Source organism: Lampetra planeri, chromosome 79 (genome assembly GCF_965212315.1).
Source record: "Lampetra planeri chromosome 79, kcLamPlan1.2.h2, whole genome shotgun sequence".
NCBI classification, from domain to species: Eukaryota; Metazoa; Chordata; class Hyperoartia; order Petromyzontiformes; family Petromyzontidae; genus Lampetra; species Lampetra planeri.
In genome coordinates, this window is record NC_136184.1 from 1547305 (window position 1) to 1572743 (window position 25439).

Consider the following 25439-nt stretch of genomic DNA (forward strand, 5'->3'; position numbering starts at 1 on the left):
GGCTTTGTTCGGGCACTCCAGTTTCCTGCCACACACGACGACCAATTCAGCTCCTGCCCTCAAGACCCTCTTGGAAATGCAGCTTGAGACCACCAATCACTGCACTGCCACTCCCCAAATGCAGGATACTGCAGCATGCGTCAAAAATAAAATCCATTCCAGTCATTCTCAGCACAACAACGGATGAAGGCCCTTCCCGTACGTCGCGTTAACAATGGGGGTCATTTGATAATATTTCACCACGCTGGTGAGTGCGAGTGCAAAATTATTCCCGGTATAGCGATCCGGAGCGTTCCGACTGAAAGTAAACATTGAGCATCGCGATGGAGAGAAAGAGCAGTCTAATCACGAGAGAAGAAGGCGCGATGAAGGGACCACTCCTACCCCTTGTAGAAAGCCACCCTCCCTTATCACGCTTCTTGATACTTCTCCACTGTTCCAGGCGGCGTGGGCCAGGTCTTCACGAACCGGCTACCCTTATGCCGCCCCCTGCTGGCGTGGGGTGGCGACGCCTGTTCATCACCCAAATTCGGAGGCCTCATTCCCCGCCGTTCTGGCCTTAGTGACGGAATATGGAGGTGCTTCGGGATACAAATTAAATGTAACTAAATCGGACTTGATGCCCCAAATAAGTTCTCAAGAAATTAGTTTTCAATCTAGATGATTTAAAAGTGTATCGCTCCAGTGGCTTCCTAATATCGGAAGCGCATCTGAAAGCGTGTGATGTGCTGAGGCCAGAGCACAAATAATCATCCCCATGCAACATGGCCACCATGATGCAGTCCCCCATGCAACATGGCTACCATTAAGTCCCCCATACAACACTGCCAACATGAAGTCCCCCATGCAACTTGGCCACCTGGATATCACTCATGCATCATGGCCGCTATGAAATCTTCAATGCATCATGGCCACTGTGACATCCACCATGCAACATGGCCATCGGGATGTTCCACCATTCACCATGGCCCTCTGTGACATCCCTCATTCCTGTTCTTACCTTGCGGTGATTTGATGCAGATGGAGGCGGTGCCCTCTGAGGACAGTGCCCTCCATGTGGTACAAGATTCGCCCTTATTTCTCGCCTCTCCAGATTGGCTCATCTACACGCACACAAAGACAAAGGTCCACCACATAGGCTTTAGCAAGATGTGGGGGATAGTGCAAGCGGCAAGTACTGAGCCAGGATCTCTGAGATCCTGGGCTCCACATTCAGGAGGGTCCTGCTGAGATGTCAGTTCTCAGCGTTCGGATATTTGGCCAATGTCAGATGTCACACTTGGATTAACAATGAGACACGTGTGTATTTAAAGGACACACGCAGGTTAATGGCATCCTTCAAACTGTTAAGAGAAGTAGGGCTGGGCCAGGACATGCCACGGCCACGAGGAACAACGATGGTTGATGGTCTAGAACAATAACGGAGGTGCAGCCAAGTATCGGAACACGTCTGAGAGGATGGCTGCTAGAAAGATGGAGCGACAAAATCGGTGCTTGGTGGATTATTCCATCGCAGGATCGTGAGGGGTAGCAGGGTCTCAAGGAAGGAGGCCTTTATCCAGTAGTGGATAGATAAAAGTACAGTAGATTATTAAAACGTAGAAAGGCAGGTACACAGAGAGGATCTTGGGGAGATACTCTGATAGATGCACACACACTCAGGCAGCCAAGCAGATGCACACTTAGGTGTATGGATAGGTGACAGGTAGCCACACGCGGAGTGGAGAGCACACGTCCATTAATACTTCACCACACGAGTCGAAGAGCCACACGTACCTCCATGGTGGCAACTTGCAGAGCAGGGTGCACAGAACTAATAGCGTCGCTCGCGCAGTCCAGGTCTCTGCGTGCGAAGCAGGAGACGAAGCCGAGGATCACATAGAGTCGAGGGGGTGTGACGGCACCCACATCTCAACACGAGTCAAGTCACAATGCAGACTCATACCATGAACCCACATCATCAACACAATCACTCACAACACGAAACACAAAAACAACAACCGACATTCGCCACTAAGTAGCGATGATGTCACCACGGCGCCTGTGCCAGGCCAGGTGCACTTTCAGGCCACGCGAAGTGTCGAAGGCTCGCTGACAAGACGTCACGGGACAGACCCAGGTTCCAAAGGTTGGCTGAGATGCTTGGTAGATACACCAGCTGTATGCCCAACTGTGCCAACTTGCCGAATTTTATCCGCCACTCGTTGTGAGCGTCACTCCTCTGCCCTCAGTTGTTGTTGGAGACAGACTGCCTCCAACTGTCCAGTAGCCTCCTTCACGAGCTTCCTCGTGAAGGATGCTATTTACACCACTGGTACCAGTCTTTCACAAGTCCACTCAACATCCTCCCATACAGCATCAGTCCATATTTTCGACAGCCCATGTCGTGGCCGTTTAGTCCCCTTTATGTGGCCAAAAAGAAACTGCTTGGGTATGCGGGCTACAAGACCCAGCCAACGCAGCCTTGCCTGCCGGAGGAGCTTACTGGTGGGAATGTGTCCAGATCCTTCAAGGATTTGTGAGCTCCTCACACAATCCAGCTAGGTTAAACCCAGGATGGATCGTTGGAACCACCACAGACACCACCACCACTAACACCATCAACATCACCACCAACAACACCAGTACCACCACCAACAAGAATATCACCATCATCAACACCGTCACCAGCACCACCAACAACACCAACAGCACCACCACCAACACCACCAACAACACCAACAGCACCACCATCAACACCACCATCAACACCAACAACACCAACAGCACCACCATCAACACCACCATCAACACCAACAACACCACCATCAACACCACCATCAACACCACCAACAACACTACCACCAACACCACCACGAACATCAAAGATAAAGATCCCCCTTATAGCTAAACTGTTGGGGCAAGTGCTGTTAGCCAGCATCACCTATGAAGGCCGGAACAGCACACGAGGGCGTGGGTGGCCAACACCGCGCCCGGCCGCCTTTGTCTCCGAGTGGCGATATTTACACACCACACCAGGTACTCATTTGAGGCTGAGTCGACCTAGGGGAGGCCCAGGACCGGTTCATATAATCGTCACTGGTGTTGACCTTGAGCGGGAATCCAATTCTGGGTCACCGGGTTCATAGCGCGGCGCGTTAACCACTCCACACACACAGACTCACACACGGATACAAACACACACAGACTCACACCACACACACAGACTCGCACCACCGCACCACCCACCCACAGCGAGGATCCACTCCTCACCTTCGCCAGAGTTTCTCCCCGCCTCTCTAACGGACAAACTGCCAGGGGGAAGCGCGTGGCTCGAGACGAGGGGGCGGTACCAGGTGACCACGCCCACCGAGACGTGGAGCCCTGAGCCCCTCACCCGAGCCCCCCCCCATGCCCACCCCCTCGCCCCGCCCCCTCTCCCCCGCCCCTCCTTCCGCCGAGGCTGGGGCGAGTGGAGGCAGCGCTGTGCATTGTGGGTGGCGAGCGGCTGATTCGGATTCCCGCTCGCGGCCACCGTCGCTGCTGAAGCGGCGGCTCGCTGGCTGGTCCTCCTCTACATCGACTCAGCCCGAACAAGGTGAGAACCTTGCACGGTGTGGACACATCAGCAGTGGCGGTGGTGGAGAGGGGAGGCAGAGGAGGCGCCTGGCTCACAGCCGTTACGCTCTGGGCGCCTGCTGAGTTCACGGCGCTGCTCCAAGCAGAGCGCGGCCCTGCTGATGATGATGAGGAGAGGCACTGCCAGATTGTGGCTGATGGGATGAGTTACATTTAGTTCTTTTGTATCTGGAGGGACGGAGTTGTCGTGGAAGCAATGGCCTCCACTAGAGGCCGCGATGTGGAGTATTTGGTCTACTCTTCCACGCTGGTCCAGACCCGTTGGAGCGAGGTGGGTGTACCCACAACTTTACCCTCCACACGCGGGGGGCGTCAGCTCACTGCACTTGCAATGCAGAGGTGCAGGTTCGAGTCCATTTCACACTCACCCCGTACTATGTGCTGCCATAGACAAACCCAGCATTAAATTATATACTGTATTACTATACACCACCCTATACCTTAGAATAATACATAGTGTAATATTACACTATGTATTATTCTATCCACCCTACTGTATATCACACTGCTGTATATTCACTATACAATTACGATACTATATATTGCCTTATACATTGTATTAAACATTACAATTTTATACTATTTATTATTATTATACAATCTGCTATACACTATACCATTGACCGTCGAGACAGCTGTCTCCTGTCTCGCTGAGTCTCTCTCTACGTGAGTGTCACTGTTAGTCTACAGCTGTCTCCTGTCTCGCTGTATCTCTCTACGTAGTGTCACTGTTAGTCTACAGCTGTCTCCTGTCTCGCTGTGTCTCTCTACGTAGTGTCACTGTTAGTCTACAGCTGTCTCCTGTCTCGCTGTGTCTCTCTCTACGTAGTGTCACTGTTAGTCTACAGCTGTCTCCTGTCTCGCTGTGTCTCTCTACGTGAGTGTCACTGTTAGTCTATAGCTGTCTCCTGTCTCGCTGAGTCACTCTCTACGTAGTGTCACTGTTAGTCTACAGCTGCCTGTCTCGCTGAGTCTCTCTCTACGTGAGTGGCACTGTTAGTCTACAGCTGTCTCCTGTCTCGTTGTGTCTCTCTCTACGTAGTGTCACTGTTAGTCTACAGCTGTCTCCTGTCTCGCTGTGTGTCTCTCTACGTAGTGTCACTGTTAGTCTACAGCTGTCTCCTGTCTCGCTGAGTCTCTCTCTACGTGAGAGGCACTGTTAGTCTACAGCTGTCTCCTGTCTCGCTGTGTTTCTCTCTACGTGAGTGTCACTGTTAGTCTACAGCTGTCTCCTGTCTCGCTGTGTCTCTCTCTACGTGAGTGTCACTGTTAGTCTACAGCTGTCTCCTGTCTCGCTGTGTCTCTCTCTACGTAGTGTCACTGTTAGTCTACAGCTGTCTCCTGTGTCTCTCTACGTGAGTGTCACTGTTAGTCTACAGCTGTCTCCTGTCTCGCTGTGTCTCTCTCTACGTAGTGTCACTGTTAGTCTACAGCTGCCTGTCTCGCTGAGTCTCTCTCTACGTGAGTGTCACTGTTAGTCTCCAGCTGCCTGTCTCGCTGTGTCTCTCTCTACGTGAGTGTCACTGTTAGTCTACAGCTGTCTCCTGTCTCGCTGTGTCTCTCTCTACGTGAGTGTCACTGTTAGTTTACAGCTGTCTCCTGTCTCGCTGTGTCTCTCTCTACGTAGTGTCACTGTTAGTCTACAGCTGTCTCCTGTCTCGCTGTGTCTCTCTCTACGTAGTGTCACTGTTAGTCTACAGCTGTCTCCTGCTCGCTGTGTCTCTCTCTACGTAGTGTCACTGTTAGTCTACAGCTGTCTCCTGTCTCGCTGAGTCTCTCTCTACGTGAGAGGCACTGTTAGTCTACAGCTGTCTCCTGTCTCGCTGTGTCTCTCTCTACGTAGTGTCACTGTTAGTCTACAGCTGTCTCCTGTCTCGCTGAGTCTCTCTCTACGTGAGAGGCACTGTTAGTCTACAGCTGTCTCCTGTCTCGCTGTGTCTCTCTCTACGTGAGTGTCACTGTTAGTCTACAGCTGTCTCCTGTCTCGCTGTGTCTCTCTCTACGTGAGTGTCACTGTTAGTCTACAGCTGTCTCCTGTCTCGCTGTGTCTCTCTCTACGTAGTGTCACTGTTAGTCTACAGCTGTCTCCTGCTCGCTGTGTCTCTCTCTACATAGTGTCACTGTTAGTCTACAGCTGTCTCCTGTCTCGCTGAGTCTCTCTCTACGTGAGTGTCACTGTTAGTCTACAGCTGTCTCCTGTCTCGTTGTGTCTCTCTCTACGTAGTGTCACTGTTAGTCTACAGCTGTCTCCTGTCTCGCTGTGTGTCTCTCTACGTAGTGTCACTGTTATTCTACAGCTGTCTCCTGTCTCGCTGAGTCTCTCTCTACGTGAGAGGCACTGTTAGTCTACAGCTGTCTCCTGTCTCGCTGTGTCTCTCTCTACGTAGTGTCACTGTTAGTCTACAGCTGTCTCCTGTGTCTCTCTACGTGAGTGTCACTGTTAGTCTACAGCTGTCTCCTGTCTCGCTGTGTCTCTCTCTACGTAGTGTCACTGTTAGTCTACAGCTGTCTCCTGTCTCGCTGAGTCACTCTCTACGTAGTGTCACTGTTAGTCTACAGCTGCCTGTCTCGCTGAGTCTCTCTCTACGTGAGTGTCACTGTTAGTCTCCAGCTGCCTGTCTCGCTGTGTCTCTCTCTACGTGAGTGTCACTGTTAGTCTACAGCTGTCTCCTGTCTCGCTGTGTCTCTCTCTACGTGAGTGTCACTGTTAGTTTACAGCTGTCTCCTGTCTCGCTGTGTCTCTCTCTACGTAGTGTCACTGTTAGTCTACAGCTGTCTCCTGTCTCGCTGTGTCTCTCTCTACGTAGTGTCACTGTTAGTTTACAGCTGTCTCCTGTCTCGCTGTGTCTCTCTCTACGTAGTGTCACTGTTAGTCTACAGCTGTCTCCTGTCTCGCTGAGTCTCTCTCTACTTGAGAGGCACTGTTAGTCTACAGCTGTCTCCTGTCTCGTTGTGTCTCTCTCTACGTAGTGTCACTGTTAGTCTACAGCTGTCTCCTGTCTCGCTGTGTGTCTCTCTACGTAGTGTCACTGTTAGTCTACAGCTGTCTCCTGTCTCGCTGAGTCTCTCTCTACGTGAGAGGCACTGTTAGTCTACAGCTGTCTCCTGTCTCGCTGTGTTTCTCTCTACGTGAGTGTCACTGTTAGTCTACAGCTGTCTCCTGTCTCGCTGTGTCTCTCTCTACGTGAGTGTCACTGTTAGTCTACAGCTGTCTCCTGTCTCGCTGTGTCTCTCTCTACGTAGTGTCACTGTTAGTCTACAGCTGTCTCCTGTGTCTCTCTACGTGAGTGTCACTGTTAGTCTACAGCTGTCTCCTGTCTCGCTGTGTCTCTCTCTACGTAGTGTCACTGTTAGTCTACAGCTGCCTGTCTCGCTGAGTCTCTCTCTACGTGAGTGTCACTGTTAGTCTCCAGCTGCCTGTCTCGCTGTGTCTCTCTCTACGTGAGTGTCACTGTTAGTCTACAGCTGTCTCCTGTCTCGCTGTGTCTCTCTCTACGTGAGTGTCACTGTTAGTTTACAGCTGTCTCCTGTCTCGCTGTGTCTCTCTCTACGTAGTGTCACTGTTAGTCTACAGCTGTCTCCTGTCTCGCTGTGTCTCTCTCTACGTAGTGTCACTGTTAGTCTACAGCTGTCTCCTGCTCGCTGTGTCTCTCTCTACGTAGTGTCACTGTTAGTCTACAGCTGTCTCCTGTCTCGCTGAGTCTCTCTCTACGTGAGAGGCACTGTTAGTCTACAGCTGTCTCCTGTCTCGCTGTGTCTCTCTCTACGTAGTGTCACTGTTAGTCTACAGCTGTCTCCTGTCTCGCTGAGTCTCTCTCTACGTGAGAGGCACTGTTAGTCTACAGCTGTCTCCTGTCTCGCTGTGTCTCTCTCTACGTGAGTGTCACTGTTAGTCTACAGCTGTCTCCTGTCTCGCTGTGTCTCTCTCTACGTGAGTGTCACTGTTAGTCTACAGCTGTCTCCTGTCTCGCTGTGTCTCTCTCTACGTAGTGTCACTGTTAGTCTACAGCTGTCTCCTGCTCGCTGTGTCTCTCTCTACATAGTGTCACTGTTAGTCTACAGCTGTCTCCTGTCTCGCTGAGTCTCTCTCTACGTGAGTGTCACTGTTAGTCTACAGCTGTCTCCTGTCTCGTTGTGTCTCTCTCTACGTAGTGTCACTGTTAGTCTACAGCTGTCTCCTGTCTCGCTGTGTGTCTCTCTACGTAGTGTCACTGTTATTCTACAGCTGTCTCCTGTCTCGCTGAGTCTCTCTCTACGTGAGAGGCACTGTTAGTCTACAGCTGTCTCCTGTCTCGCTGTGTCTCTCTCTACGTGAGTGTCACTGTTAGTCTACAGCTGTCTCCTGTCTCGCTGTGTCTCTCTCTACGTGAGTGTCACTGTTAGTCTACAGCTGTCTCCTGTCTCGCTGTGTCTCTCTCTACGTAGTGTCACTGTTAGTCTACAGCTGTCTCCTGTGTCTCTCTACGTGAGTGTCACTGTTAGTCTACAGCTGTCTCCTGTCTCGCTGTGTCTCTCTCTACGTAGTGTCACTGTTAGTCTACAGCTGTCTCCTGTCTCGCTGAGTCACTCTCTACGTAGTGTCACTGTTAGTCTACAGCTGCCTGTCTCGCTGAGTCTCTCTCTACGTGAGTGTCACTGTTAGTCTCCAGCTGCCTGTCTCGCTGTGTCTCTCTCTACGTGAGTGTCACTGTTAGTCTACAGCTGTCTCCTGTCTCGCTGTGTCTCTCTCTACGTGAGTGTCACTGTTAGTTTACAGCTGTCTCCTGTCTCGCTGTGTCTCTCTCTACGTAGTGTCACTGTTAGTCTACAGCTGTCTCCTGTCTCGCTGTGTCTCTCTCTACGTAGTGTCACTGTTAGTTTACAGCTGTCTCCTGTCTCGCTGTGTCTCTCTCTACGTAGTGTCACTGTTAGTCTACAGCTGTCTCCTGTCTCGCTGAGTCTCTCTCTACTTGAGAGGCACTGTTAGTCTACAGCTGTCTCCTGTCTCGCTGTGTCTCTCTCTACGTGAGTGTCACTGTTAGTCTACAGCTGTCTCCTGTCTCGCTGTGTCTCTCTTTACGTGAGTGTCACTGTTAGTCTACAGCTGTCTCCTGTCTCGCTGTGTCTCTCTCTACGTAGTGTCACTGTTAGTCTACAGCTGTCTCCTGTCTTGCTGAGTCACTCTCTACGTAGTGTCACTGTTAGTCTACAGCTGCCTGTCTCGCTGAGTCTCTCTCTACGTGAGTGTCACTGTTAGTCTACAGCTGCCTGTCTCGCTGAGTCTCTCTCTACGTGAGTGTCACTGTTAGTCTACAGCTGTCTCCTGTCTCGCTGTGTCTCTCTCTACGTGAGTGTCACTGTTAGTTTACAGCTGTCTCCTGTCTCGCTGTGTCTCTCTCTACGTAGTGTCACTGTTAGTCTACAGCTGTCTCCTGTCTCGCTGTGTCTCTCTCTACGTAGTGTCACTGTTAGTCTACAGCTGTCTCCTGTCTCGCTGTGTCTCTCTCTACGTGAGTGTCACTGTTAGTTTACAGCTGTCTCCTGTCTCGCTGTGTCTCTCTCTACGTAGTGTCACTGTTAGTCTACAGCTGTCTCCTGTCTCGCTGTGTCTCTCTCTACGTAGTGTCACTGTTAGTCTACAGCTGTCTCCTGCTCGCTGTGTCTCTCTCTACGTAGTGTCACTGTTAGTCTACACCTGTCTCCTGTCTCGCTGAGTCTCTCTCTACGTGAGAGGCACTGTTAGTCTACAGCTGTCTCCTGTCTCGCTGTGTCTCTCTCTACGTAGTGTCACTGTTAGTCTACAGCTGTCTCCTGTCTCGCTGAGTCTCTCTCTACGTGAGAGGCACTGTTAGTCTACAGCTGTCTCCTGTCTCGCTGTGTCTCTCTCTACGTGAGTGTCACTGTTAGTCTACAGCTGTCTCCTGTCTCGCTGTGTCTCTCTCTACGTGAGTGTCACTGTTAGTCTACAGCTGTCTCCTGTCTCGCTGTGTCTCTCTCTACGTAGTGTCACTGTTAGTCTACAGCTGTCTCCTGTGTCTCTCTACGTGAGTGTCACTGTTAGTCTACAGCTGTCTCCTGTCTCGCTGTGTCTCTCTCTACGTAGTGTCACTGTTAGTCTACAGCTGTCTCCTGTCTCGCTGAGTCTCTCTCTACGTGAGTGTCACTGTTAGTCTCCAGCTGCCTGTCTCGCTGTGTCTCTCTCTACGTGAGTGTCACTGTTAGTCTACAGCTGTCTCCTGTCTCGCTGTGTCTCTCTCTACGTAGTGTCACTGTTAGTCTACAGCTGTCTCCTGTCTCGTTGTGTCTCTCTCTACGTAGTGTCACTGTTAGTCTACAGCTGTCTCCTGTCTCGCTGAGTCTCTCTCTACGTGAGTGTCACTGTTAGTCTACAGCTGTCTCCTGTCTCGTTGTGTCTCTCTCTACGTAGTGTCACTGTTAGTCTACAGCTGTCTCCTGTCTCGCTGTGTGTCTCTCTACGTAGTGTCACTGTTATTCTACAGCTGTCTCCTGTCTCGCTGAGTCTCTCTCTACGTGAGAGGCACTGTTAGTCTACAGCTGTCTCCTGTCTCGCTGTGTCTCTCTCTACGTGAGTGTCACTGTTAGTCTACAGCTGTCTCCTGTCTCGCTGTGTCTTTCTCTACGTGAGTGTCACTGTTAGTCTACAGCTGTCTCCTGTCTCGCTGTGTCTCTCTCTACGTAGTGTCACTGTTAGTCTACAGCTGTCTCCTGTGTCTCTCTACGTGAGTGTCACTGTTAGTCTACAGCTGTCTCCTGTCTCGCTGTGTCTCTCTCTACGTAGTGTCACTGTTAGTCTACAGCTGTCTCCTGTCTCGCTGAGTCACTCTCTACGTAGTGTCACTGTTAGTCTACAGCTGCCTGTCTCGCTGAGTCTCTCTCTACGTGAGTGTCACTGTTAGTCTCCAGCTGCCTGTCTCGCTGTGTCTCTCTCTACGTGAGTGTCACTGTTAGTCTACAGCTGTCTCCTGTCTCGCTGTGTCTCTCTCTACGTGAGTGTCACTGTTAGTTTACAGCTGTCTCCTGTCTCGCTGTGTCTCTCTCTACGTAGTGTCACTGTTAGTCTACAGCTGTCTCCTGTCTCGCTGTGTCTCTCTCTACGTAGTGTCACTGTTAGTTTACAGCTGTCTCCTGTCTCGCTGTGTCTCTCTCTACGTAGTGTCACTGTTAGTCTACAGCTGTCTCCTGTCTCGCTGAGTCTCTCTCTACTTGAGAGGCACTGTTAGTCTACAGCTGTCTCCTGTCTCGCTGTGTCTCTCTCTACGTGAGTGTCACTGTTAGTCTACAGCTGTCTCCTGTCTCGCTGTGTCTCTCTCTACGTAGTGTCACTGTTAGTCTACAGCTGCCTGTCTCGCTGAGTCTCTCTCTACGTGAGTGTCACTGTTAGTCTACAGCTGCCTGTCTCGCTGAGTCTCTCTCTACGTGAGTGTCACTGTTAGTCTACAGCTGTCTCCTGTCTCGCTGTGTCTCTCTCTACGTGAGTGTCACTGTTAGTTTACAGCTGTCTCCTGTCTCGCTGTGTCTCTCTCTACGTAGTGTCACTGTTAGTCTACAGCTGTCTCCTGTCTCGCTGTGTCTCTCTCTACGTAGTGTCACTGTTAGTCTACAGCTGTCTCCTGTCTCGCTGTGTCTCTCTCTACGTAGTGTCACTGTTAGTCTACAGCTGTCTCCTGTCTCGCTGTGTCTCTCTCTACGTGAGTGTCACTGTTAGTCTACAGCTGTCTCCTGTCTCGCTGTGTCTCTCTCTATGTGAGTGTCACTGTTAGTCTACAGCTGTCTCCTGTCTCGCTGTGTCTCTCTCTACGTAGTGTCACTGTTAGTCTACAGCCGTCTCCTGTCTCGCTGTGTCTCTCTCTACGTGAGTGTCACTGTTAGTCTACAGCTGTCTCCTGTCTCGCTGTGTCTCTCTTTACGTGAGTGTCACTGTTAGTCTACAGCTGTCTCCTGTCTCGCTGTGTCTCTCTCTACGTAGTGTCACTGTTAGTCTACAGCTGTCTCCTGTCTTGCTGAGTCACTCTCTACGTAGTGTCACTGTTAGTCTACAGCTGCCTGTCTCGCTGAGTCTCTCTCTACGTGAGTGTCACTGTTAGTCTACAGCTGCCTGTCTCGCTGAGTCTCTCTCTACGTGAGTGTCACTGTTAGTCTACAGCTGTCTCCTGTCTCGCTGTGTCTCTCTCTACGTGAGTGTCACTGTTAGTTTACAGCTGTCTCCTGTCTCGCTGTGTCTCTCTCTACGTAGTGTCACTGTTAGTCTACAGCTGTCTCCTGTCTCGCTGTGTCTCTCTCTACGTAGTGTCACTGTTAGTCTACAGCTGTCTCCTGTCTCGCTGTGTCTCTCTCTACGTAGTGTCACTGTTAGTCTACAGCTGTCTCCTGTCTCGCTGTGTCTCTCTCTACGTGAGTGTCACTGTTAGTCTACAGCTGTCTCCTGTCTCGCTGTGTCTCTCTCTATGTGAGTGTCACTGTTAGTCTACAGCTGTCTCCTGTCTCGCTGTGTCTCTCTCTACGTAGTGTCACTGTTAGTCTACAGCCGTCTCCTGTCTCGCTGTGTCTCTCTCTACGTGAGTGTCACTGTTAGTCTACAGCTGTCTCCTGTCTCGCTGTGTCTCTCTCTACGTGAGTGTCACTGTTAGTCTACAGCTGTCTCCTGTCTCGCTGTGTCTCTCTCTACGTGAGTGTCACTGTTAGTCTACAGCTGCCTGTCTCGCTGAGTCTCTCTCTACGTGAGTGTCACTGTTAGTCTACAGCTGCCTGTCTCGCTGAGTCTCTCTCTATGTGAGTGTCACTGTTAGTCTACAGCTGTCTCCTGTCTCGCTGTGTCTCTCTCTACGTGAGTGTCACTGTTAGTTTACAGCTGTCTCCTGTCTCGCTGTGTCTCTCTCTACGTAGTGTCACTGTTAGTCTACAGCTGTCTCCTATCTCGCTGTGTCTCTCTCTACGTAGTGTCACTGTTAGTCTACAGCTGTCTCCTGTCTCGCTGTGTCTCTCTCTACGTAGTGTCACTGTTAGTCTACAGCTGTCTCCTGTCTCGCTGAGTCTCTCTCTCCGTGAGAGGCACTGTTAGTCTACAGCTGTCTCCTGTCTCGCTGTGTCTCTCTCTACGTGAGTGTCACTGTTAGTCTACAGCTGTCTCCTGTCTCGCTGTGTCTCTCTCTACGTGAGTGTCACTGTTAGTCTACAGCTGTCTCCTGTCTCGCTGTGTCTCTCTCTACGTAGTGTCACTGTTAGTCTACAGCTGTCTCCTGTCTCGCTGTGTCTCTCTCTACGTGAGTGTCACTGTTAGTCTACAGCTGTCTCCTGTCTCGCTGTGTCTCTCTCTACGTGAGTGTCACTGTTAGTCTACAGCTGTCTCCTGTCTCGCTGTGTCTCTCTCTACGTGAGTGTCACTGTTAGTCTACAGCTGTCTCCTGTCTCGCAGTGTCTCTACGTAGTGTCACTGTTAGTCTACAGCTGTCTCCTGTCTCGCTGAGTCTCTCTCTACGTGAGAGGCACTGTTAGTCTACAGCTGTCTCCTGTCTCGCTGTTTCTCTCTCTACGTAGTGTCACTGTTAGTCTACAGCTGCCTGTCTCGCTGTGTCTCTCTCTACGTGAGTGTCACTGTTAGTCTACAGCTGTCTCCTGTCTCGCTGTGTCTCTCTCTACGTAGTGTCACTGTTAGTCTACAGCTGTCTCCTGTCTCGCTGTGTCTCTCTCTACGTAGTGTCACTGTTAGTCTATAGCTGCCTCCTGTCTCGCTGTGTCTCTCTCTACGTAGTGTCACTGTTAGTCTACAGCTGTCTCCTGTCTCGATGTGTCTCTCTCTACGTGAGTGTCACTGTTAGTCTACAGCTGTCTCCTGTCTCGCTGTGTCTCTACGTAGTGTCACTGTTAGTCTACAGCTGCCTGTCTCGCTGTGTCTCTCTCTACGTAGTGTCACTGTTAGTCTACAGCTGTCTCCTGTCTCGCTGAGTCTCTCTCTACGTGAGAGGCACTGTTAGTCTACAGCTGTCTCCTGTCTCGCTGTGTCTCTCTCTACGTAGTGTCACTGTTAGTCTACAGCTGCCTGTCTCGCTGTGTCTCTCTCTACGTAGTCTCACTGTTAGTCTACAGCTGTCTCCTGTCTCGCTGTGTCTCTCTCTACGTAGTGTCACTGTTAGTCTACAGCTGTCTCCTGTCTCGCTGTGTCTCTCTCTACGTAGTGTCACTGTTAGTCTACAGCTGTCTCCTGTCTCGCTGTGTCTCTCTCTACATAGTGTCACTGTTAGTCTACAGCTGTCTCCTGTCTCCTGTGTCTCTCTACGTGAGTGTCACTGTTAGTCTACAGCTGTCTCCTGTCTCGCTGTGTCTCTCTCTACGTGAGTGTCACTGTTAGTCTACAGCTGTCTCCTGTCTCGCTGTGTCTCTCTCTACGTGAGTGTCACTGTTTGTCTACAGCTGCCTCCTGTCTCGCTGTGTCTCTCTCTACGTAGTGTCACTGTTAGTCTACAGCTGTCTCCTGTCTCGCTGTGTCTCTCTCTACGTAGTGTCACTGTTAGTCTACAGCTGTCTCCTGTCTCGCTGTGTCTCTCTCTACGTGAGTGTCACTGTTAGTCTACAGCTGTTTCCTGTCTCGCTGTGTCTCTACGTAGTGTCATTGTTAGTCTACAGCTGTCTCCTGTCTCGCTGAGTCTCTCTCTACGTGAGAGGCACTGTTAGTCTACAGCTGTATCCTGTCTCGCTGTGTCTCTCTCTACGTAGTGTCACTGTTAGTCTACAGCTGCCTGTCTCGCTGTGTCTCTCTCTACATAGTGTCTCTGTTAGTCTACAGCTGCCTCCTGTCTCACTGTGTCTCTCTCTACGTGAGTGTCACTGTTAGTCTACAGCTGTCTCCTGTCTCGCTGTGTCTCTCTCTACGTAGTGTCACTGTTAGTCTATATCTGCCTGTCTCGCTGTGTCTCTCTCTACGTAGTGTCACTGTTAGTCTACAGCTGTCTCCTGTCTCGCTGTGTCTCTCTCTACGTGAGTGTCACTGTTAGTCTACAGCTGTCTCCTGTCTCGCTGTGTCTCTCTCTACGTGAGTGTCACTGTTAGTCTACAGCTGTCTCCTGTCTCGCTGTGTCTCTCTCTACGTGAGTGTCACTGTTAGTCTACAGCTGTCTCCTGTCTCGCAGTGTCTCTACGTAGTGTCACTGTTAGTCTACAGCTGTCTCCTGTCTCGCTGAGTCTCTCTCTACGTGAGAGGCACTGTTAGTCTACAGCTGTCTCCTGTCTCGCTGTTTCTCTCTCTACGTAGTGTCACTGTTAGTCTACAGCTGCCTGTCTCGCTGTGTCTCTCTCTACGTGAGTGTCACTGTTAGTCTACAGCTGTCTCCTGTCTCGCTGTGTCTCTCTCTACGTAGTGTCACTGTTAGTCTACAGCTGTCTCCTGTCTCGCTGTGTCTCTCTCTACGTAGTGTCACTGTTAGTCTATAGCTGCCTCCTGTCTCGCTGTGTCTCTCTCTACGTAGTGTCACTGTTAGTCTACAGCTGTCTCCTGTCTCGCTGAGTCTCTCTCTACGTGAGAGGCACTGTTAGTCTACAGCTGTCTCCTGTCTCGCTGTGTCTCTCTCTACGTAGTGTCACTGTTAGTCTACAGCTGCCTGTCTCGCTGTGTCTCTCTCTACGTAGTCTCACTGTTAGTCTACAGCTGTCTCCTGTCTCGCTGTGTCTCTCTCTACGTAGTGTCACTGTTAGTCTACAGCTGTCTCCTGTCTCGCTGTGTCTCTCTCTACGTAGTGTCACTGTTAGTCTACAGCTGTCTCCTGTCTCGCTGTGTCTCTCTCTACATAGTGTCACTGTTAGTCTACAGCTGTCTCCTGTCTCCTGTGTCTCTCTACGTGAGTGTCACTGTTAGTCTACAGCTGTCTCCTGTCTCGCTGTGTCTCTCTCTACGTAGTGTCACTGTTAGTCTACAGCTGTCTCCTGTCTCGCTGAGTCACTCTCTACGTAGTGTCACTTTTAGTCTACAGCTGCCTGTCTCGCTGAGTCTCTCTCTACGTGAGTGTCACTGTTAGTCTACAGCTGTCTCCTGTCTCGCTGTGTCTCTCTCTACGTGAGTGTCACTGTTTGTCTACAGCTGCCTCCTGTCTCGCTGTGTCTCTCTCTACGTAGTGTCACTGTTAGTCTACAGCTGTCTCCTGTCTCGCTGTGTCTCTCTCTACGTAGTGTCACTGTTAGTCTACAGCTGTCTCCTGTCTCGCTGTGTCTCTCTCTACGTGAGTGTCACTGTTAGTCTACAGCTGTTTCCTGTCTCGCTGTGTCTCTACGTAGTGTCATTGTTAGTCTACAGCTGTCTCCTGTCTCGCTGAGTCTCTCTCTACGTGAGAGGCACTGTTAGTCTACAGCTGTATCCTGTCTCGCTGTGTCTCTCTCTACGTAGTGTCACTGTTAGTCTACAGCTGCCTGTCTCGCTGTGTCTCTCTCTACATAGTGTCTCTGTTAGTCTACAGCTGCCTCCTGTCTCGCTGTGTCTCTCTCTACGTGAGTGTCACTGTTAGTCTACAGCTGTCTCCTGTCTCGCTGTGTCTCTCTCTACGTAGTGTCACTGTTAGTCTATATCTGCCTGTCTCGCTGTGTCTCTCTCTACGTAGTGTCACTGTTAGTCTACAGCTGTCTCCTGTCTCGCTGTGTCTCTCTCTACGTAGTGTCACTTTTAGTCTACAGCTGTCTCATGTCTCGCTGTGTCTCTCTCTACGTGAGTGTCACTGTTAGTCTACAGCTTTCTCCTGTCTCGCTGTGTCTCTCTCTACGTAGTGTCACTGTTAGTCTACAGCTGTCTCCTGTCTCGCTGTGTCTCTCTCTACGTGAGTGTCACTGTTAGTCTACAGCTGCCTCCTGTCTCGCTGTGTCTCTCTCTACGTAGTGTCACTGTTAGTCTACAGCTGTCTCCTGTCTCGCTGTGTCTCTCTCTACGTAGTGTCACTGTTAGTCTACAGCTGTCTCCTGTCTCGCTGAGTCTCTCTCTACGTAGTGTCACTGTTAGTCTACAGCTGTCTCCTGTCTCGCTGTGTCTCTCTCTACGTGAGTGTCACTGTTAGTCTACAGCTGTATCCTGTCTCGCTGTGTCTCTCTCTACGTAGTGTCACTGTTAGTCTACAGCTGTCTCCTGTCTCTCTGAGTCTCTCTCTACGTAGTGTCACTGTTAGTCTACAGCTGTCTCCTGTCTCGCTGTGTCTCTCTCTACGTGAGTGTCACTGTTAGTCTACAGCTGTCTCCTGTCTCGCTGTGTCTCTCTCTACGTGAATGTCACTGTTAGTCTACAGCTGCCTCCCGTGTGATGTAAGGAAAAAAGTTTAGCTGGAAGCATATTATATTTTTTTGCGACATAGAATTGTAATGTATTACTTACTGTTAGTAGCTCAGCTTATTGGAGAGTATATTTAGTATACTGATGATACTATGAAGTTTATACTTTAGCTTTTTTACGTGGTTGTTTAGTTACTGCAGCTACATACTATTAACATTCCTACCCTTTATTAATGCTACCTATATCCCCTCCCTTTGATGCTGCTAATCCTGCATAATGCACGGGCATAATATGACTTTGAAAACCCCCCGTCCACCTCCTACGCATTTTACAAGTAGTACTAATCACATACCTGCATTTCCCATAAATATGCTAAATTCCTCTTGAAATGGAAATTATTTTGTCAAGGCGCCCTTCCCCCCATCCAACCCAGCCTAAATATACGCTCCAAGCATGGTGGTGTTTCATTTTGCTTCCTCTTAGTATCTTTCACTCGACGGTCAATGGTATAGTGTATAGCAGATTGTATATTAATAAATAGTATAAAATTGTAATGTTTAATACAATGTATAAGGCAATATATAGTATCGTAATTGTATAGTGAATATACAGCAGTGTGAAATACAGTAGGGTGAATAGAATAATACATAGTGTAATATTACACTATGTATTATTCTAAGGTATAGGGTGGTGTATAGTAATACAGTATATAATTTAATGTTGGGTTTGTCTATGGCAGCATATAGTACGAGGTAGACCTGTGTGATGTGAGGGAAAAAAGTTTATCTGGAAGCATATTATATTTTTTGCGACATAGAATTGTAATGTATTACTTACTGTTAGTAGCTCAGCTTATTGGAGAGTATATTTAGTATACTGATGATACTATGAAGTTTATACTTTAGATTTTGGCGTGTCTATGCACAAATAAGGTTTAGGAAAGAAGCAGGAGTGACGTCACGCGGAGGCACGTGGTTACATGACGTCACGAGCGGGGGACACCTCCCCACTGGCGTTGGGCGCCGATGACGTCAGACCGAGATAACGAGAGCCGGGTCGTGAGAGGGCGAATGTCTTGAGAGTTTAACGCTTTCGCGACCAATGTCGTCCATGATACAGGCCTTTTGGGATAGATCGCGTAAACATCTAAATGTGTCGTGAACCCCGCCACCACCACCCGACACAGCTGTGGGGGCTGATGCCCCCTCCCCGCGAGCGGGCGGGGCGCCAAGTCCGCCCCCTCCACCCGGCCCCCTCCTCGGCCGCGTCTCGCTGGGCCTCCTGGGCCCCCGCCGATCGGGGGGGGGACCGCCCCCCCCCACCAGCGCCTGTCAGACACCGCCTAGGGGGTTATTGCGCGTGCGCCCCCCACAACACGTGTGCCCCCCACAACACGTGCCCCCCACAACACGCGCGCCCCCCACAACACGCGTGCCCCCCACAACACGCGCGCCCCCACAACACGCGCGCCCCCCACAACACGAGCCCCCCACAACACGCGCGCCCCCCACTATACGCGTGCCCCCCACAACACGTGCGCCCCCCACAACACGCGTGCCCCCCACAACACGCGTGCCCCCCACAACAAGCGCACCTGCACTCGCGAACCGCGCGGATCACTTAACACTTTAAATCTCCGCTCACAGCTGTCGGGATCTAATTAATGACTCTGCGCACTCACGCAACGTCCCCCACCCCCGGCCGGGCGTGGTGCTGACCACCCACCCCCTCGTGTGCCGTGCTGGCCTTCAGAGGTGCTCGCTAACAACACTTGCCCCAAAAGTCTGTTAAGGCTATATGTGAGTGTTTAGTGGGGGTGCATGTGAGTGTTTAGTGGGGGTGCATGTGAGTGTTTAGTGGAGGTGTGCGTGAGTGTTTAGTGGAGGTGTGCGTGAGTGTTTAGTGGAGGTGTGCGTGTGTTTAGTGGGGGTGCATGTGCGTGTGTTTAGTGGGGGTGCATGTGCGTGTTTAGTGGGGGTGCATGTGAGTGTTTAGTGGGGGTGCATGTGAGTGTTTAGTGGGGGTGCGTGTGTTTAGTGGGGGTGCATGTGTGTGTTTAGTGGGGGTGTGAGTGTTTAGTGGGGGTGCATGCGAGTGTTTAGTGGGGGTGGCGTGTGTGTGTTTAGTGGGGGTTCATGTGAGTGTTTAGTGGAGGTGCATGTGAGTGTTTAGTGGAGGTTCCATGTGAGTGTTTAGTGGGGGTGCATGTGAGTGTTTATTGGGGGTGCATGTGAGTGTTTATTGGGGGTGCATGCATGTGTTTAGTGGGGGTGCGTGTATGTGTTTAGTGGGGGTGCATGTGAGTGTTTAGTGGAGGTGTGCGTGTGTTTAGTGGGGGTGCATGTGAGTGTTTAGTGGGGGTCCATGTGTGTTGTTTAGTGGGGGTGCGTGTATGTGTTTAGTGGGGGTGCATGTGAGTGTTTAGTGGAGGTGTGCGTGTGTTTAGTGGGGGGTGCATGTGTGTGTTTAGTGGGGGTGCATGTGAGTGTTTAGTGGGGGTGCGTGTGAGTGTTTAGTGGGGGTGCATGTGAGTGTTTAGTGGGGGTGCATGTGAGTGTTTAGTGGGGGTGCGTGTTTAGTGGGGGTGAGTGTTTAGTGGGGGTGAGTGTTTAGTGGGGGTGCGTGTGCGTGTTTAGTGGGGGTGCGTGTGCGTGTTTAGTGGGGGTGCGTGTGCGTGTTTAGTGGGGGTGCATGTGAGTGTTTAGTGGGGGTGCATGTGAGTGTTTAGTGGAGGTGTGCGTGTGTTTAGTGGGGGGTGCATGTGTGTGTTTAGTGGGGGTGCGTGTGAGTGTTTAGTGGGGGTGCATGTGAGTGTTTAGTGGGGGTGCATGTGAGTGTTTAGTGGGGGTGCGTGTTTAGTGGGGGTGAGTGTTTAGTGGGGGTGCGTGTGCGTGTTTAGTGGGGGTGCGTGTGCGTGTTTAGTGGGGGTGCGTGTGCGTGTTTAGTGGGGGTGCATGTGAGTGTTTAGTGGGGGTGCATGTGAGTGTTTAGTGGAGGTGTGCGTGTGTTTAGTGGGGGTGCATGTGCGTGTTTAGTGGGGGTGCATGTGAGTGTTTAGTGGGGGTGCATGTGAGTGTTTAGTGGGGGTGCGTGTGTGTGTTTAGTGGGGGTGCATGTGTGTGTTTAGTGGGGGTGTGAGTGTTTAGTGGGGGTGCATGCGAGTGTTTAGTGGGGGTGGCGTGTGTGTGTTTAGTGGGGGTTCATGTGAGTGTTTAGTGGAGGTTCCATGTGAGTGTTTAGTGGGGGTGCATGTGAGTGTTTATTGGGGGTGCATGCATGTGTTTAGTGGGGGTGCGTGTATGTGTTTAGTAGGGGTGCATGTGAGTGTTTAGTGGAGGTGTGCGTGTGTTTAGTGGGGGTGCATGTGAGTGTTTAGTGGGGGTCCATGTGTGTTGTTTAGTGGGGGTGCGTGTATGTGTTTAGTGGGGGTGCATGTGAGTGTTTAGTGGAGGTGTGCGTGTGTTTAGTGGGGGGTGCATTTGTGTGTTTAGTGGGGGTGCATGTGAGTGTTTAGTGGGGGTGCATGTGAGTGTTTAGTGGGGGTGCATGTGAGTGTTTAGTGGGGGTGCATGTGAGTGTTTAGTGGGGGTGCGTGTTTAGTGGGGGTGAGTGTTTAGTGGGGGTGAGTGTTTAGTGGGGGTGCGTGTGCGTGTTTAGTGGGGGTGCGTGTGCGTGTTTAGTGGGGGTGCATGTGAGTGTTTAGTAGGGGTGCATGTGTGTGTTTAGTGGGGGTGCATGTGAGTGTTTAGTGGAGGTGTGCATGTGTTTAGTGGGGGTGCATGTGAGTGTTTAGTGGGGGTGCGTGTGTTTAGTGGGGGTGCATGCGTGTGTTTAGTGGGGGTGCATGTGAGTGTTTAGTGGGGGTGCGTGTGTTTAGTGGGGGTGCATGCGTGTGTTTAGTGGGGGTGCATGTGAGTGTTTAGTGGGGGTGCATGTGTTTAGTGGGGTGCATGTGCGTGTTTAGTGGGGGTGCGTGTGAGTGTTTAGTGGGGTGCATGTGTGTGTTTAGTGGGGGTGCATGTGAGTGTTTAGTGGGGGTGCATGTGAGTGTTTAGTGGGGGTGCGTGTGAGTGTTTAGTGGGGGTGCGTGTGCGTGTTTAGTGGGGGTGCATGTGCGTGTTTAGTGGGGGTGCATGTGTGTGTTTAGTGGGGGTGCGTGTGTGTGTTTAGTGGGGGTGCGTGTGAGTGTTTAGTGGAGGTGCGTGTGAGTGTTTAGTGGGGGTGCATGTGTGTGTTTAGTGGGGGTGCATGTGAGTGTTTAGTGGGGGTGCATGTGCGTGTTTAGTGGGGGTGCATGTGCGTGTTTAGTGGGGGTGCATGTGCGTGTTTAGTGGGGGTGCATGTGCGTGTTTAGTGGGGGTGCATGTGTGTGTTTAGTGGGGGTGCATGTGCGTGTTTAATGGGGGTGCATGTGAGTGTTTAGTGGGGGTGCATGTGCGTGTTTAGTGGGGGTGCATGTGCGTGTTTAATGGGGGTGCGTGTGAGTGTTTAGTGGGGGTGCGTGTGAGTGTTTAGTGGGGGTGCATGTGCGTGTTTAGTGGGGGTGCATATGCGTGTTTAGTGGGGGTGCATGTGTGTGTTTAGTGGGGGTGCATGTGCGTGTTTAATGGGGGTGCGTGTGAGTGTTTAGTGGAGGTGCGTGTGAGTGTTTAGTGGGGGTGCATGTGTGTGTTTAGTTGGGGTGCATGTCCGTGTTTAATGGGGGTGCATGTGAGTGTTTAGTGGGGGTGCATGTGCGTGTTTAGTGGGGGTGCATGTGCGTGTTTAGTGGGGGTGCATGTGTGTGTTTAGTGGGGGTGCATGTGCGTGTTTAGTGGGGGTGCATGTGTGTGTTTAGTGGGGGTGCATGTGCGTGTTTAATGGGGGTGCATGTGAGTGTTTAGTGGGGGTGCATGTGCGTGTTTAGTGGGGGTGCATGTGCGTGTTTAATGGGGGTGCGTGTGAGTGTTTAGTGGGGGTGCGTGTGAGTGTTTAGTGGGGGTGCGTGTGAGTGTTTAGTGGGGGTGCGTGTGCGTGTTTAGTGGGGGTGCATATGCGTGTTTAGTGGGGGTGCATGTGTGTGTTTAGTGGGGGTGCATGTGCGTGTTTAATGGGGGTGCGTGTGAGTGTTTAGTGGAGGTGCGTGTGAGTGTTTAGTGGGGGTGCATGTGTGTGTTTAGTTGGGGTGCATGTCCGTATTTAATGGGGGTGCATGTGAGTGTTTAGTGGGGGTGCATGTGCGTGTTTAGTGGGGTTGCATGTGCGTGTTTAGTGGGGGTGCATGTGCGTGTTTAGTGGGGGTGCATGTGTGTGTTTAGTGGGGGTGCATGTCCGTGTTTAATGGGGGTGCATGTGAGTGTTTAGTGGGGGTGCATGTGCGTGTTTAGTGGGGGTGCATGTGCGTGTTTAGTGGGGGTGCATGTGCGTGTTTAGTGGGGGTGCATGTGAGTCTTTAGTGGGGGTGCATGTGAGTGTTTAGTGGGGGTGAGTGTTTAGTGGGGGTGCATGTGAGTGTTTAGTGGGGGTGCATGTGAGTGTTTAGTGGGGGTGCATGTGAGTGTTTAGTGGGGGTGCGTGTTTAGTGGGGGTGAGTGTTTAGTGGGGGTGAGTGTTTAGTGGGGGTGCGTGTGCGTGTTTAGTGGGGGTGCGTGTGCGTGTTTAGTGGGGGTGCGTGTGCGTGTTTAGTGGGGGTGCATGTGAGTGTTTAGTGGAGGTGTGCGTGTGGTTAGTGGGGGTGCATGTGCGTGTTTAGTGGGGGTGCATGTGAGTGTTTAGTGGGGGTGCATGTGAGTGTTTAGTGGGGGTGCGTGTGTGTGTTTAGTGGGGGTGCATGTGTGTGTTTAGTGGGGGTGTGAGTGTTTAGTGGGGGTGCATGCGAGTGTTTAGTGGGGGTGGCGTGTGTGTGTTTAGTGGGGGTTCATGTGAGTGTTTAGTGGAGGTTCCATGTGAGTGTTTAGTGGGGGTGCATGTGAGTGTTTAGTGGGGGTGCATGTGAGTGTTTATCGGGGGTGCATGCATGTGTTTAGTGGGGGTGCGTGTATGTGTTTAGTGGGGGTGCATGTGAGTGTTTAGTGGAGGTGTGCGTGTGTTTAGTGGGGGTGCATGTGAGTGTTTAGTGGGGGTCCATGTGTGTTGTTTAGTGGGGGTGCGTGTATGTGTTTAGTGGGGGTGCATGTGAGTGTTTAGTGGAGGTGTGCGTGTGTTTAGTGGGGGGTGCATGTGTGTGTTTAGTGGGGGTGCATGTGAGTGTTTAGTGGGGGTGCATGTGAGTGTTTAGTGGGGGTGCATGTGAGTGTTTAGTGGGGGTGCATGTGAGTGTTTAGTGGGGGTGCATGTGAGTGTTTAGTGGGGGTGAGTGTTTAGTGGGGGTGAGTGTTTAGTGGGGGTGCGTGTGCGTGTTTAGTGGGGGTGCGTGTGCGTGTTTAGTGGGGGTGCATGTGAGTGTTTAGTAGGGGTGCATGTGTGTGTTTAGTGGGGGTGCATGTGAGTGTTTAGTGGAGGTGTGCATGTGTTTAGTGGGGGTGCATGTGAGTGTTTAGTGGGGGTGCGTGTGTTTAGTGGGGGTGCATGCGTGTGTTTAGTGGCGGTGCATGTGAGTGTTTAGTGGGGGTGCGTGTGTTTAGTGGGGGTGCATGCGTGTGTTTAGTGGGGGTGCATGCGTGTGTTTAGTGGGGGTACATGTGAGTGTTTAGTGGGGGTGCATGTGTTTAGTGGGGTGCATGTGCGTGTTTAGTGGGGGTGCGTGTGAGTGTTTAGTGGGGTGCATGTGTGTGTTTAGTGGGGGTGCATGTGAGTGTTTAGTGGGGGTGCGTGTGAGTGTTTAGTGGGGGTGCGTGTGAGTGTTTAGTGGGGGTGCGTGTGAGTGTTTAGTGGAGGTGCGTGTGAGTGTTTAGTGGGGGTGCGTGTGTGTGTTTAGTGGGGGTGCATGTGAGTGTTTAGTGGGGGTGCATGTGCGTGTTTAGTGGGGGTGCATGTGCGTGTTTAGTGGGGGTGCATGTGCGTGTTTAGTGGGGGTGCATGTGCGTGTTTAGTGGGGGTGCATGTGCGTGTTTAGTGGGGGTGCATGTGCGTGTTTAATGGGGGTGCATGTGAGTGTTTAGTGGGGGTGCATGTGCGTGTTTAGTGGGGGTGCATGTGCGTGTTTAATGGGGGTGCATGTGAGTGTTTAGTGGGGGTGCGTGTGAGTGTTTAGTGGGGGTGCATGTGCGTGTTTAGTGGGGGTGCATATGTAATGTAGTAACTCGGCGGGAGACGACTTCACGGGTAACACACTCTTTATTTTATCAAACTTGGTTACAGGTGACTAACACCTACTTTGTATCTCGGGTGACAACCACCCACTTAGCTACTTGGCGACTAACGCCCACTGAGCTACTCGGATGACCCACATCCACTTAGTACTCGGGTGACAAACACCCACTTAGCTACTTGGCGACTAACGCCCACTGAGCTACTCGGATGACCAACATCCACTTAGTACTCGGGTGACAAACACCCACTTAGCTACTTGGCGACTAACGCCCACTGAGCTACTCGGATGACCAACATCCTCTTAGCTACTTGGCGACTAACGCCACTGAGCTACTCGGATGACCAACATCCACTTAGTACTCGGGTGACAAACACCCACTTAGCTACTTGGCGACTAACGCCCACTGAGCTACTCGGATGACCAACATCCACTTAGTACTCGGGTGACAAACACCCACTTAGCTACTTGGCGACTAACGCCCACTGAGCTACTCGGATGACCAACATCCTCTTAGCTACTTGGCGACTAACGCCACTGAGCTACTCGGATGACCAACATCCACTTAGTACTCGGGTGACAAACACCCACTTAGCTACTTGGCGACTAACGCCCACTGAGCTATTCGGATGACCAACATCCACTTAGCTACTCGGCGACTAACGCCACTGAGCTACTCGGATGACCAACATCCACTTAGCTACTCGGCGACTAACGCCACTGAGCTACTCGGCTTCACTAGGTCTTCAGCTCCGTCTTCGGGTCTTCAACTGGGTAACTCTCCCCGAGTGCTCTCGCGCGTCCCCCTTTATACCCCACCTGCGGACGTCGCTGCGAGCACCCACTTATTCGACCAATCGCCGGGCGCTGGCTACGATCCTCTTTTCCCACATCTCATCGTGCCTCACCACTCACTCCGCGCCGCCTCGTCATCTGTCACTCCCGGCGCGCGCGTCCACACCACGCCCACAACGCGTGCCCAACCCCGCACCCCGCGCCGCCCCGTGATCCATCACTGTCACAGTCGGCGCACGTCAATACCACCACTACATCACCCCCTACCACATAGCTCGCAGCCGCCCCGGCTGCTACAAAAATATACAAACCCTCCCTGTGTGCCCCGTAACACAACACAACAACAAGAACCACAACTAAGCTAACAACACAACACGACGCGAACACCACCATCCGCAACCCTCAACCAATGCCACCGCGACAATAGAACAATATATACAAACCGGCGAGTGACAATAGCAATGTGTATACAAAAAAAATAAATGGAAAATTTTTTTTTTTTCTTTCGACTCGTGCAGTGTCCCCTTTTCTTCCGAGCGTCCCTACAACGGGACATTACCC

At 51.5% G+C, this 25439-nt stretch overlaps 1 protein-coding gene across 2 annotated transcripts in view; it reads left to right on the forward strand.

The window, feature by feature from the left end:
* Positions 1-25439, forward strand: part of LOC144738250 (uncharacterized) — a 103651-nt gene that overhangs the window by 49098 nt on the left and 29114 nt on the right. Inside the window, exon 3 of one of the 2 annotated variants that reach the window (XR_013589192.1) lies at positions 3442-3577. The exons of the other annotated variant lie outside the window; for it this stretch is intronic. The gene's annotated coding sequence lies outside the window, so the exon portion shown is untranslated. The remainder of the gene's footprint in view (positions 1-3441; positions 3578-25439) is intronic. 2 annotated transcript variants of the gene reach the window in all.